This window comes from Motacilla alba, chromosome 5 (genome assembly GCF_015832195.1).
Source record: "Motacilla alba alba isolate MOTALB_02 chromosome 5, Motacilla_alba_V1.0_pri, whole genome shotgun sequence".
Taxonomy (NCBI): domain Eukaryota; kingdom Metazoa; phylum Chordata; class Aves; order Passeriformes; family Motacillidae; genus Motacilla; species Motacilla alba.
Window position 1 is genome coordinate 12,784,045 of NC_052020.1, and position 15,234 is coordinate 12,799,278.

General features: G+C 37.4%; 1 protein-coding gene and 1 long non-coding RNA gene across 18 annotated transcripts in view; one reads left to right on the forward strand and one right to left on the reverse strand.

Moving 5' to 3' along the window:
- Nucleotides 1-12,420, forward strand: part of LOC119702000 — a 39,859-nt gene extending 27,439 nt beyond the window's left edge. The window contains exon 2 of the long non-coding RNA XR_005257221.1: nucleotides 42-12,420. This is a non-coding gene — a long non-coding RNA (uncharacterized LOC119702000). The remainder of the gene's footprint in view (nucleotides 1-41) is intronic.
- SOX6 (SRY-box transcription factor 6) overlaps nucleotides 1-15,234 on the reverse strand; it is a 374,568-nt gene that overhangs the window by 127,397 nt on the left and 231,937 nt on the right. The window lies entirely within an intron of this gene.

The window sequence follows — 15,234 nt, forward strand, 5'->3', positions numbered from 1 at the left end:
TGCTGCAGCTCATCAAGTGTTATGTACTTTGTCATCTCCAGGGAAAAAGGAAATAAATGGGTGAATTTCAGTCTTGACAGTTGTAAATCTGTTACCAGGATGAAGAAGTCAGATGTACAGATGTGCTGTTCTGTGGAGCTATTCCTGATTTGCAGAGGTAAGTGGGATCTGGGACAGGTTTGTGGCTTCTATCCCATCAGAATTCATTTATTTAGTGAGAAGAAATAGAAGATTATTTACTTCATAACAACTTTTAGAAAATCCTTCTCAACAAGTGCTAAGGAACACTGTGTTCTTTCCTACTGCTATTTTCCCTTCTTCAACATGAAAAAGCAAAGCCTGGAAAGAGTAGATAAGCTGAGAGTCCTATGTGCCATTCCAGTGATCCACCATCCATTCCATTCTTCTCAGAAAGGAAATATATATTTTTCATTTAAAATGCGACCCCTAAAACCTTGAATTCTTCTCCTTGCTAGAGGACTGTCTACTCAGGAAAGATTAAAAGCATTTAAAATTTTGAAGCTAGTTTCATTCTTAGCACTGCAACCTGTAGATTGTTCATTTACCATCTTCTTTTACATACAATAGAAGCTCAAAGAATAAAAACTGCTCAGGTAATTCTATGATGATAGCTAAGATACTTAAGATGCCTAGATTATGTAATGGATATACTGAATCAAAATACTGAAATTAGGGAAAAAAAATTCTCTAATACTTTTTGAATTGCAATTCTTTTATGTAGATATGGAAGACTGTAAATTTCTCAACTAATTTCAAACCCAATTCTGATAATTATAACCATTATATTGTAAATAAAATAATGTAATATATTGGTTCTGAAGGGGGACAACTGAACTGGAAATTTAAAATAAGGTTATGATACGAAAATCACACGAAAACATTGATCCAAAAAGCAAGCTGCTTCTACCAGGATCATTTTATAATTTCTGCTGTGGTCTCAGCTTTCACAACTGTACATGCACCATGTCCTGAGCATGGGCTACAAGCTTTGATGCCACACAACTCAAAGCCTTCTCCCATGCCATGTTGAAGCCTGTTCTGACAATGACTTCACAGAGCAATGGGAAAACACTTTTTTCCACCTGTTTGGGCTCTGATTTTAAGAGGATCAGTATGTTCTGATTGAGAAGAATCAAAAGGGCTGCCTGTTTCACAAGGGAGTTTCCTGTTTGTTTCAGAGTAGGAAATAAGCCTGAAACCACGTAATATTTCTTGACAAAGTGCTTTGCCAGTGATGACCACAACATTTTCAAACTGTTGCACTGGAATGGCTCATCTTTCTCTCAAGGTAACAACAGAGTTCACTAACACTATCCAAAGAAAATAATTGTGTTTTCCACATTAAAAAAAAAAAATAAATTACATCAATCTGTCAAACTATGGACCTATTCTCCACAGAGAATTCCAACTGCCAGTAACACAGGGGGCACCTGAGCCCCACATTGGAAAAAGGGTGTAAAACACCTACTTCTAATGGGCAGCACCACTAGACAGCACAAAAGGCACCATAGAGGTCTTCTTACATATTTAAACACATATTCAGACATATTTAAATATGCAGTGAGAGGCTTATAAAAAGCATACCATACTAGACCTGTAATTAAGTAAATATTAATATGCTTTACATATGCCGAACCATTTATCTGGACAATATTAATTATCATAGTTACATGAAGCAATAAGCACTAATGACAATTCCTACTACCATATGTGAGAAAAGGAGAGGCTGATAAAGAAGAGGAAGACATTGGACATTTTGAAAAAATCAATTCAAGAGCTTAAAGAGATAGTGATTTTCATTGCAGATTCCAAATTAAATGAGTCCATCTTTGTGTTTTGTTGTTGTTTTTTTTGTTGTTTTTTTTTAGCAACCAGGACCTTTAAAAGGGCAATTTTGCAAAGAGAAATAACACCTTTGGACTTTTAATGTATGTTTATGTAAAATGTGAGTGGCAGTTCCATGTTAATAGACCTTGTTTAGGGGAAAAAAAAAAAGAAAAAAAATCAGTTGCTGAACGATGGTGAGTAATTAGCCCCTTAGCATCCCCTTTCTCCAGGAATGCTTCCTCCTGAGCTGGCTCTTTTAAATAGCTCCGGTCCTGGCTGCCTTTGTTGAGCTTGGAAATTGTGCACATATGAGAGAAATTAAGCCCTCATTTAACAGGGACACATGTCTGTCAAGTCCAGAGGAACAAAGGCTGGTCCCTGGGGGCTACTCAGCTCCCTGAGGCTGCCACTCATTCTGTTAGCAATGCTTACCCTTTACAGATTGTGTATAAAACCCAATAAATCATTTCATCTGCTCTGGTTAATATACGCATGAGCCTGGGACTTCCTTCAAAGTTTTTTTTTTTCTTTTGCTTGCAACTCCTCACATTTATTAAGAAGTGACCTCTCTTTGCCAGAGTTTAGCCAGGTTTTTACCTTTATGCAATAACATTAATGTCTGTGAAGTAAACCTGAAGCATTTACTGGCAGAAATAAAGACATTTGATGCTGCATCTATTTCACACAGGAAATGTTTTACGACTCTTTAATGGTCAATAATCATCAGTGTCTATTGTATAAATTACTATTATATTCTGTTCCTCCTAAAGTTATGTCTAAAATGCCTGCATATTTCAACTAATATCAAAATGATAGGGTAAATAAAATTACAGATTTGTAGCCTTGCATAGAAAGAGACTCTTTTCCTAATTAAAACAAATCAAAAGGAAAGTAATAAAGATAGCATTTTAGTTTTGTTCTTTACAAAGTGTTATCATATTGTCCTGGATAAATCAAAAGAAAAAGGACTCTGAAGATTAAAAAAAAAAACAAACAACAACTTAATTGCACAAAGTGATAACTGAAGTAAACACATGCAAGACAAAAATATTCATGCACAATATAACAGCTGCCTCTGAGCTTTCTGTGGTGGATGGACACACTTATCCCCAAATATAAATTCACACACAGAGCAGAGGAATATTTTACAGTTACAAAAAAAAAGTAAAATGAAATGCTGTCATTTCCACGTGAGCTCCTTTTGTATTTAAAAAGAGGGCCTAATTCTGTACTTCTAGAATTAAGACTGACATAAATGGAAAGAACATGAACAACACCAGCTGAGGAAATGGCACCCTGCACTGCATTCAATGAAGCAAAACTCTCACTAAGTTGAGCGTGAGTTTTTCCTTATACTTGAGCATAGGATTAAGCAAATACAGAAAAATTACTGGTGTAGAATAAAAAACAAATTAAAGTGCAGAGTTGTATCTTCTTTCTCTGAAATGGTGAAAGAAATATTTCAATGCCTGCCATTAACAGGGCCCTTTTTTTTTTAATTTTGTCCACTCTGCAATTTTTAGCTAACACATTGAAAGCCTGCCATTTCTCAAGCAACAATATTACGCTTTGTATTGAAAACCACAAAATAAAGAGGGCTGACTGTTCTGACAGCTTTAATCCTGATGATACTTGGAGACCCAAGTAAAAAGAAACTGGTACAGCATGGAGTTTTCCCTGCTCAGCAGGCAGAGAAAAAGCAGTTCTGGATTTGATAAGTAAAACCAGATCTAGTTGATGGTTATATGCTAAAGCCCTGCAATTAATGGAAAACATCAACAGTCCAATGATCTTGCATGTCAGTGGGGTCTTTGAGAAGGCCTTTTCTCCCATCTTGTTAAAAACTCATCAGCTGTACAAGTCAGGACTTTTTTTGTGTACAGAATCGTGCATGTTCCTCTGTTGTCAAAGGGGAAGACATAAAATATCAAGACTCCAGATCCCATTTATACATTAAACAAATCCCTGTGCATGTTATTATAGATATTTCTCACTGCAAATTCGTGACACAGTAGCAATGAAAAGCACCAGGCAGGATTATGCCCTCAACATGAGGGGCTTCAAAAATATGAAGATGTGGCCCACTTGTCCTGAAGGATCTGACAGTCAGAAAAAACTGTTGTAGTAATGGCTCATTTTTGTTAAAAATTGCAATCACGGTTAAAAAACATCCGTCCTGAGACTGTCATCAAAGGCTACAATTCAGTGTATATTAAAACCAAGATATTTACAAATAATAACACTTTATAAAAACAAATCTCTGCAAATAAAACATGATACTATTATTTCATGCCCCTGCAATCCTGAAAGTGACAGAAATGCAATCAATAACCTATTTCTCCATAACGAAAACTGTACAATGCTATGTACATATGTGCATTGTTCAGCTCAATAGGGATCTACACCTTTGCCTCCACCACACGAACATAAAGTGCATTTCTGAATAATTGACTGAACAGACATCAAAAAGGGAAGTGACTGTGTCTACTATGCAGCCACAGTAACAGTCAGGAATGATTTTGAAAGTGTAAGTAAATGAAAAGTAAGCCATTATCAGCAAAAATAAGTGTGCCATAAAAGTAGTCTTCATTCTGGAAAGAACCTGGCTAAATCTGATTTGAATTGGGTTCAAATTAAAAACCTTGATCCACAAGTCACAAAACAAAGTAAAGACTTTGTTTGAGCAGAATCTGATTCATTCATCAATGCCCATATCACATTTACTTGGTAACAGAAGATTGGTTTCTAAAGTTGGTCATAAGCAAGCATTACCCCAGGGTGGATTTTTCCCCTTGAGCAAAAGTGATCAGAAACTCTGAGCCACTTTATCCACCTACTTTTTACAGATCAAAATGCAAAATGTTGCCGTGAAAACAAGGGAGAATATGCAAAGGTGTTATATGCTATGTATGCCACTGACATAATACTTTAATAGGATATGCTGTAATTTCCTGCAATTAATATCTTAGCAGAGCTATAAAGGCTTTTTTCCAAAATTATACCATTGCATTTACAACACTAAAATTAACGTTGTGTCAACCTTTCCATTATAAGCCCCCTTCTTCAGAGGTTTATAACTTGGCTGTAAAAATATATTCTGGCCTAAAATGTGGCATGTAAGGTCCCCATTTAGAAACAGACATTTTGATTAAATAAAAAACATTATTTAAGTCTGTTTCAAGTAAGTCTTGAATGCCCTACAAACTGTAGGGACTGCCAAGAAGTGTAGGCATTCTTCGAATAAAAACTTATTTTCTCTCCACAATAAAGCCACTGTTCAAAGGACGTTTCACAGCCACGGAATTTGCTCCACATCTGCAAGGAAAATACGTGGATTTGGGAAACTGCAGACTTCAGTGAGAGCAGCCTCCCCACTTGCCTGTTTGTGTGTGACAATGGCTGTGCTTCTGGTCAGCAGCTCAGCCACATGGGAGACTCAAGCTACCCAAAATGGTTTTCGTTTGTGGCCGGGCAGTGGGTGAGAGGAACAAACAGATATTTCTCTGTCTGGCTGAAGTGGATTCACTCTGGCTTAAAGATCCAACAGAGTAAATTAGGGCAAGTGATAAGTTCACAGAAAGTCATGATAAAGAATATGATCAAAATGGCAGAGAACCACCCTATGAATTCTGAAACCACACATTTCAAGTCTGTCAAATTTCATGAAAGAACTGGATCAAGCCACTTCGGAAATTTAACTAAGGTGCTTAAATTAGGAACCTCGTTGTCTAATCAACAGAAGGTAATTCACAGCACCTGGACTGCTTTATATATGGAGCCAAAAGTCCTAATTCAGTCACCCAAATTAGATATCTAAAATTAGATGCCCCCAAATATCTATATGCTTTTTATTCTGCCTCAAAAGAGTGTTGTGAGGATAATACCCTTCAGCTTATGAGACACTCAGATATGCAGTTACAGAGGAGATGAGTATCCTGAAAATATATCACCAATAAAATTCAATGAGATGGAAAAGGCAAAGCTAGAAATGTGATAGTAGCGTTCGTCATACCAATCACTCCTTGTCAGAGCAAAAACAAGCTCCATACCCCCTCTTCTGAGTAGGGTTTATCTCTATATATTATATTATATACATTGCTTTGTCAAGTACAGAACCTCAGTCTGTGCTTAGGCTATTAGGTACATATTGCCCTATTTTGTTACCTGTAGCCAGTAGCCACGCAACGCATTTGTCTACCTGATCTAGATTTTAAGCCAAACATATATTCTCCCAACTGGTTAATCTCTCATTTACAGAATAAAAATGCCTAATATGTTACTTGGAAATAAAGTTCACTAACTCAGAAGTGCCTTTCCATACTGTGCAACAGTGGTGTGTCTCAAGATGGATTTCACACTTCACCATCAACTGTGAAGTTCTTTGCTTTTATTATTTGGTGTTACAACTTTAATGGTTTCTTACACTGTCATTTCGGGTGGGTGAATAAGATTAATTCAGCATTTCATAATGCACCATTGTATACTGTTTACATCATTTATTTTCTTTTTACTGAATGATTACAAATTTCAATTTAAAGTTAATAACATTTGGTGGGAGTTGCTACATGTGAATTAACTGTGGTGATGTCAGTGCATCCCTCTGGAATTTAAAAGATATTTCACTGTGTTATATCATGTGCCGCACAGTATATCAATTTTTATTTCCCATCCCTCAAGTATGGAATGCACACTGTGTAACTTCTAGATTCTCAATATAGACATAATTTACCCAAGCTGTGCAAATGCCCAACTTGCTGAAGATGATATACACAAGATTTATATTAAAGGCTAGTTCTTTCAAGGAAGCAAAAGCCTTGCATACTACACAAGACACTATATTATCTAATTATTTGGGGAGAGGGCTTTCTAATGTTACAGACAAAGGGAAATAGCATGTAAACTGCAGTCATAAACCAATTTTTCCTTACTTTAACAACTTTAAGATTAGATAGGTAAATCCCAGGCAAAGCCATTTATCCTCCTTGAGAACTACGCTTCGACATTTTTGTGAGTGTCTGGATCAGCTGGTTGCATAAAACAGTGAATATTAGAAATATTCATTCACTTTACTTTTACTTACATGCCATCAAGCATATACCAAATGTTTAACAGCATCTAGTTTACTCATTTGCTGGATTGCACATACTACTGCTTTCTTTATGTGAATTCATAATTCCTGAATGCATTCAGAGAGCAATGCACTTACTTCTTCCTTGCTGTCATGATATTAAGTATATTAAAAATAAGTTTTTATGCTCAAATTGATTCAGTAATACGCTTACATTCTGGAATATTCCCACAATTACAACTAAAAAATGCTTTGATTCCTAGGCCAGGATTTAGTTCATCTGATAAATTTAAGTTTTTACTGTGAGATTTCAAGAAGTATTTTACAATTTATTTGCTATATGCTTTTGGCCTTTTTAATGTGGGGCTGTACTTCATCATTTTCCTCCAAGTACCTGCTTCTGCAGACAGAAATTTTGACCTCTGATATCATCACATTCCAGCTTTGTCTGTATATCTGAATATCTCCATAAATCAAGTCATTTCAATACTAGAATTTATTAAATGTTTTCTTTTTCCAGTATCTACTGATTAGTGCGTCAAATAGTGGAGGTGGCAGAATTAAAAAATATAAATAAATAAAAAGGAAATAGAAAAAAAGCAATGCAAAACTTGATTGTTTTCCCTCTTGGCTATAACGTGGTTGTCAAACATAAAAATCATCACAGGAAAAGTAACTGAATGTAATGAAGGGCCAATATCTCAAACAGTTTCTGTCAGTCCTGGGATATGCTTCCATGTAACATGAAAAAGAGCTGGCAAGCCCAAATGGTTGCCTCTTTTTTCCAGCTACATCTATTTGTCTAATGAAACAAATTACATTCCCTAAAATCCCTGCCACATTTATACCTTTGATATTCCAACCACAATACTAATATCCCAAGTCCTTCCTTGCAAGAAGTGCTCACTTATGCAAAGCCCAGTTGTGTGAGTAACAGTACACAAGTCATCAAACACTGCCTGAGCAGGAATTACTCAAGCAAATAAGGCTTCACAGGATCAGTCCTGTTGGATAGGCTGCCAGTTGGCACCATTTCCACTCCCAGTTATCCATTTTACTTTGTGCACATGCCACTTAGGAATGAAACTGGATTTCTGTGCTGGAGCAAATAGCTCCATTACTATTGCATTATCCCAAATATTGCAATATTGAAAGGAGAACATCATCAGACTGACGAAATGGCACCAGAGATGTTCAGAGGGGCATCACCTCTTCCAAACTTCTTGGGAACCAGACAAGGGTGCCTGGCTCAGCCACAGCTGTTGCTCCACACTAGGCTAGAACAGGCAGAGCACCAACCAAGAGTGACCCCCAAGCAGCAGCACAGGTGGGCAGCAAATATTTACTAGATCCTCTGCTGTTATTCAGGAGCTGCTTATAATCTGCCTCTAAATTAAAAGGGCTCAAATCATGGGCTCTTCTATAAGTGAAGCCCGCAGAAGAAGTGTCTGGGCTGAATAGAATCAGTGAGATTTTAGCCTCTGGCTTTGGCAGAGGCACAGCTGCGAACAAGCCCTTAAGCCACTGGTGAGGATGCAGCACAGCACGCCCCAAGCAAACGAAGCAGCAGGACTTGAACTGGGGATGCCTATATCTTCATTTCCAATTTTAAAACACACGTGGGAGAGGGATAGTGGGAGGACAGCTACTATTATTTTCTGCACCAACATGAGCCCAAGAAACAATGACATTTACTTTGGTTTAACTAATTTCCACACATCAGATCATGTTCGGCACCCGTGTGCCAAAGTCCTATTCTTCAAGTCTGTTGAAATACTACTTTTCGAAACATGTGTGCTAACATTTGGCCAACACCACCACAAGATCATTTTATTAACTTGTAGCTCATTTCATAGACTGCTGCTCATGTTGCTAACATATGCTATTCTACCATTTACTGCTCTATAATTAGAGAAGTCATATGAAAGAGATACACAAGGCCTAATTTTTGCATTAAATACAATTTGTTTAGACTCGGGTAGGCGAAATAAGGAAAAAAGGAGTCACATAGTGAATTAGAAAACTGAAAGACAGCTAATTTAACTCCTAAAAGGTCACAGCAAAAAATTTTTAAAACACAGCCTCCCTGCCCCCTCATGACTGCATACAGTTTTAAGAGTCAAATCCAGAACTATATTCTGCTCTGCCAGGATAAAACTTGTTTCCAGGGACTGAGGGCCTCAGGGGCAGAGCAGCTAGGAGGATCCTTGCAAATGGGGGACTAAGGGGTAAGATCAGAAGCTTACAACTAGCAGAGGAGTATGAACCTTTCACACACTGTGTCTTTTCCACCATCACCACGCTGTTATGCCAAAGCATTTGTAGTATGGAAGAGGTGGAATAAAGATAGAGAGCATCACCAGAATATTTATTATAGCAATATTTATTATTGAGCAGCATGTGCTGCTCAGAGAAGGCAAGGATCCTACATCACTTCTCCTTCCTCACAGCTGACAGAGAAAATTCCAAGCCAGCTGGCCATGAAGATGCCTTTTACTGGGAAAAGCTGGCTGTTAACAGATCTTTTGCTTGAAAAATTATCACATAAGGACTTTAGAACTCATTAACAAGCCAGTATGTAACAATAAATAAAATATCAAACATTTGACTTTGATGTTTAGCATATTTGTCTTTCCTCCATTGGACCAGTTTCAGTTTTCACCAGGCAAGTTAGGAGCTGGACAGGAGCCGTGGTGCCACACCTAGGGCAGAGCCTCTGAAGTGGAATCAGCGATTTAGCAGCCAGCTACAAGTTACAGGCACACAACAGCATTTCTCTCTTCCAACTGCACACAACTGCATTGCAGAAGGGACTCGGATATATATTATTTTTAATACTGAGCTGCTTAAAAAACAGTAAAAATATATACCAGTGACAGCTGGGAATCAATTCACAAGCAAACTGGGTTTTAAGGGAAATGCATCCTTTCTACTGTAAATTAATAAACTGCAGCTATAGTTTATTAAGCCACCACAATATTTTACATTTTCTAGTGCCGTAATCTTGACTGCTTATAAATTACAGTACTTTTACCTATTCTTTAATCCAGAAACATCATTATTAAAATGTTTGATGGAGGCTGCAGTGCATCTATCATTGCTTGTAAAAGTTAATTAGATTAGATAAAAGAAATAATTAGATTTGCATTTTTATCCTGGTTTTAAACTTCCAAAGAAGATCACAACAGTGTGCCTGTGGGCAATTAAAAACAGCATAGAGCAGTGAAATATAAAGGCAAAAAAGGTCTGTTTTTCCTAGCTAATTCATGATTGAAGATACAATTACAAAATATTTTAAGGGTTTGCTGAAGCTGGGGGCTATTCCTAGACTTCTAAGCTTTGTTTATAACTCTCTCTCTCTTTCAAGGGAGTATCTGATTTGTGTACCCTGCCAATAGAAATATCAAATTGCTTTCAATGGCTTTATTTGGTCCTGTGCAGGGCTTGCTGGAAGGGGATCAGTTTCATGATCAATAACCAAAAAAAAAAAAAAATAGAAAAGAAAAGAAGAAAAGGTAGAGAAGAGTATTCCCTAGTGCTGGAACAGTACAGCTGCCATTGCTTTTTCTTGTCAACACTAAATAGAATTTACAAAGAAAGACAGCCTCAGACAGCATGACTGAGCTGACAATGACTGGATTCCAGCTTGTGCATTTTCAGCAAACTCTCTGCAAGGAGCTTTAACCTGTCTCCAAAAGGCAATAAATGAAAGTTCAGCTCTTTAAAATTGGAGGTCAGTTACATACTTAATGATGAAGCATAGCTTTAAATCTATTTCTACTATTATTATCCTAGCAAAAAATTAATTAACCAGGTCAGGGAGGCTGTGAAGGCTAATGTGGAATGTAATTATTCCTGATCTTTAGACATGTACTTCACATAAAGACATAGTCCTTATTCAGCTCACCAGGTACCTCAATTGTCAGTAGTTAATCATGGATAAGAAGAGAGACTCATTGGTTCAGTCTCTTAAGTTTTACTTATGATTCAAATCATTCCTATTCAAAGACAGTTTAAATAGTTGTAATTTTATGTTACCATTCTTTTGTCTGTTTACTATCACAGTAATCACTTTTACTCTATTTGAGGGAAACAGAAAAGGTAAGAACATTTATAGGAAAGTAGAACAGCATGAATGTATAGATTAAAACTTGAAAAAAAAAATTAGGAATAATTTCTAGTGGCTGAATTAAAACAGAAGACTTATGAGAGCAGAGGAAACCAGTTTCCATATGCAGTGGAAATTGTACTGATTCAAACAGGAAACAAAATGCTCTGCAATGGCATTGGGCACAGTAAAGAGGAAAAAGGTGAAGGGAAATGGACAAAAGCAGCTTGGATCATCTTTCACAGTTATCCTCATCACAGATTTCTGCAGAAAAGCTCAATCATCACTGTCCCTTTTAAAGACTTCAGATTTAGGACTTGCTCAGATGAAACCTACCCACAAGGAGGAAAGCCCTAAAAACTTTCATCCCTTAAATCCACATACACACCCCCATTCTCAGAGGGAAATCCTGGAGCAACAGGCTCCATGTGGAGCCAGGTGGATCAGTGGGATCCACCTCTTTTCCTCAGATGGGCATGGTGGGGCTCAGAAGAATTCCCCATGCCTCATTCTGAAAGGACTGGATTCTCATAATGAGGCACAGAATTCACAGGGATTTCAGGACCCTGTTTTGGAAACATTTAAGAAATGCATGTCTTCACTTTTTCCCATCTCATCTTCATGATGTACTATGGAATTCCTCCCTTAACCAGCTTTTTCACTTATTCCTAGAGATTTTCACTTTCATAGCACAGGCTAAGAGATGTTCTTGAATTAGTCCAATTATGTTCCCTCTACTTCAGAATGAATATTTTTTTTATTAAACAATCAAATGAAAAAGCATATATTTTACAAAAATCTTAATCAACCTGGAGACAGATCTCTGAGCTCTTATTTGCCCCACGTTATTTTCTCAACTTTAATTTGCACTGAAATCAATTATTTCTCTGCACAGCTCTGCAGAATAAAGAACTTAATTTGGCATACTAGATTTCCTTCCATCTCTGTGGACTCCTCTGTAGAAGAGTGTTTATGAACATTATGAACATTTGAGCTGAAAAGTAATAATACACTGCATTTATTTGAAAATTTTCGTTTAAAATACTCAAAACATTACATTTAAATTGAGGGAAAGGATATGATTTGCCAAATTTCTGATAATCAGAGACAGGACTGAGAAGTCCAGATTCCCACTCCTTTTAGCCAACAAAACTGCTTTTCCCAACACATAGACTGATAGAAACATTAGCTTCACGTAGAAGACATCAGATGATTATGCAGAACATTTAATGACCTCTGTACTCTTGAAATACCTACCTTTTTTTGCATACACTAAGTCTAGATAAAGTGCTCTTTGGTCATAGATTATTGACAAAGTTTTGGATGTATAAGAAGTCTGCAGTAAGGTGCTCCAGTAAATGGTCTCAAAACAAAATTTAAAAAAAAAAAAAAAAAACAAACAAACAACCCTGTCACTAACTAAATGAAACAAGGTGTTGAAATTATTACATAAACAGATAATATACAGCACAATATAGATAATAAACACTAAATAATGCAAATTCTCAGTATATCTCCCCAGTAGTTGTCCAGGGAAAGCGTGTTTTATTTAATATGAATTATTTTAAAATTTGCATGTGGCTGACATATTATAAGCCCCTTCTAAAGCAATTTCTAATTGCTTAAATGGTTCAACTGGGTGCAGTTATTCACAGAAACTCTTGTTCAAGAATTAGCTCTGCACCTCAGGAGAGGACAGTTGACACACTGTGTGTCTCATGATGGAAACGTTGCATCAGCAGTGCCCCTCTCCTGCATCCTGGAGAACACGCTGTACTTGCCTCGAGTGGCTGTGCCATGAATAGGCCCCTGCCCAGATGGAACTGGCACCTGTGCTGCTCACATTTTGTAATCTCTTCAAAAGGGGAGTGGCAGGGAAGGGTACTACTGTTTTCTCACGCATACGAAGTACAGATAAGAGCCCACACCATTCTCTGTAGGTAATCACTGTTTCCTGAAAATTGTTGCTCAAGAGTGTCTTTGAACAAACCTTCTAAACAAAATCAAGCTATTGGGGACGGAGCTGCAAACCAGGCCCAAAAACTAAACTGGGAATGTAAACACTTAATAGAAATTTTGTTTCTCCTTCAAGACATAGAGAGCAGGATTCACCTCATCTCACATCAGATCTCTAGACTAAAGGCATTGGCATGTATATCCTCCTTAGTTAATGGAGAGAAACAGCCATTTTAGGGAAAAATTTATCTGATATATTTTAAATATCTACTTTAGGACAAGACAAATTGTATCCTGAAACTATTCACTTGGCTTCTCACTGCTCACTACAAGAACAATCTGGATAATTAATTGAGACAGTCTGTACTGCAGTTCCCTATTTTTGATACGATGAACTCCACCCATAGTCACCAGCGTGACTTGAGTACTGGTATTGAGGTTTCTTGGGAAGATGGTGGGAGAGGATCTGGGAGAACCAGCACAGCACTATGCCACCTGCCTCCTGTTTTGCCTCCATCCCAGCTCTAGCCCTTAAGGAACTACACATCTCAAACTGTAACACTCATAACCAATTCTACAGCAGCAAACCTTCTATGAACTGCAGCAACTTCTCTCTCAAGCAACTTCTGGCTGCCAAACCTGCCGCAAAATTAAGACAAAACAAATAAACAAAGCAGAACCACTTGGCTCACAAGCAAATGGACTCTGTGAGCTGGTGTTTAGCCTAGGAGAGAATCTCCCAGGAAACTTTCTTTTAGTAATCTCTCCAAAAGACCATTGGACATTTGACTTGGCATCTGCCCCGTGTGCTTAGTGCTTCTTGCTGGAGCCTACGGTGTTCCTTGAGCCATGAGATGCCCACTATCAATCTGGCTGACCAGATGGGAGAAGAAACAATCCTCACTGCCTCAAACACACTGATTAGACTCAGGTAAATGTAAAAATCATAAAGCAATAAAGAGGCCAAACCACTGAGGAGCTATGGCATAAGAGTACTATATATTGGCAAGGATTTGGAAACAAATACAGGGACAAGTCACCAAGAAATAGTTTAGCTCAGATGAACAGAATAACCATTGAAACACATCTTTGCATACACTTCTAGGAAAGGATGGGAAAGAAAACTTGTGGAGGGTTCAGCACTATGTAAGAGTAAAGATGGAAGTGAATTAGAAAATGAACCTTCAATCTATTCTAGAATGAATTCTAAAACCATATTTCCATGGAGATAGTGGAAGGGTAAAGCTACTGGAAAGCATTGACTGAAGTGAAACATAAAGTACCTTTGAGCTTTTTACTACAGAGCAGATATCCCAGCCAAACACACCTACAATTCTACAAACAGAAACAAAAAACTCCTAGTAATAATTCCTCTTTCTGTTTCCTAATTTTTAAATAAATTTTAAAAACTAGAAATTTCTCATACAGATAACACTTTTGTTTTGCAGACTTAGCTAGGTTTGTCTTAGCTTTTATGCTAAGACTTTTTTTTATATTATTCTTTGCTTTCTGAAGCCAGACTTGCAAATAACACTTAGAGAAAATGGTATTTTTTTTTCTTACGCTATTCTTTCTAGTTCCTTACGCTGTTCTTTTTTCTTTACACTATCTCTTTCATCCTTGATGAACACCTAATATGAGCACACAGTCTCCTAATAGGCAACAACAATAATGGTGCTTTATAATTCAATTGTGTCTCTCATACGAGGTATTAACACATCTATATTGGTTAAATAAAGCCCTTAGAAGTGTAACTGAGACTGCATTACAACATTTTCAAAAGTATTTACAAGCATTCCTTTGGGATGAGGGAAAGAAAAACCTCACTTTTGGCATCCAGTAACATAGCAATCTGCTAATTAAGGGAAAGAAATGGATAGCCCAAGCTTATAAGAAATGATTGGCAGCACAATCATCTGTCAGACCAAATTGAAATATTTCAATCAGTGAACAGGCCCATGGAAATGCTTTCAAAGTGGGAAGCAGAGAAGGTAACACAGTCACATGTCAACAATGCCTCTGCATCCATGTCACTCCCTGCCCACGTATACTTGCACAAAATTAAACCATGTTCTGAGTGCAAGTACAGATAATTAAATACCTCCAGAATACTTCCAGATCCACAGGGGTATAATTACTCCAAAGGCACCTGGAATACCTGTGGGTCTTTGTACAGAGCAGACTGATGCCAGGGACTTAGTACTGCTTCAATGTCTCAATTTTGCCTCTGTAGAACACAGAATTCCTCCAGCAA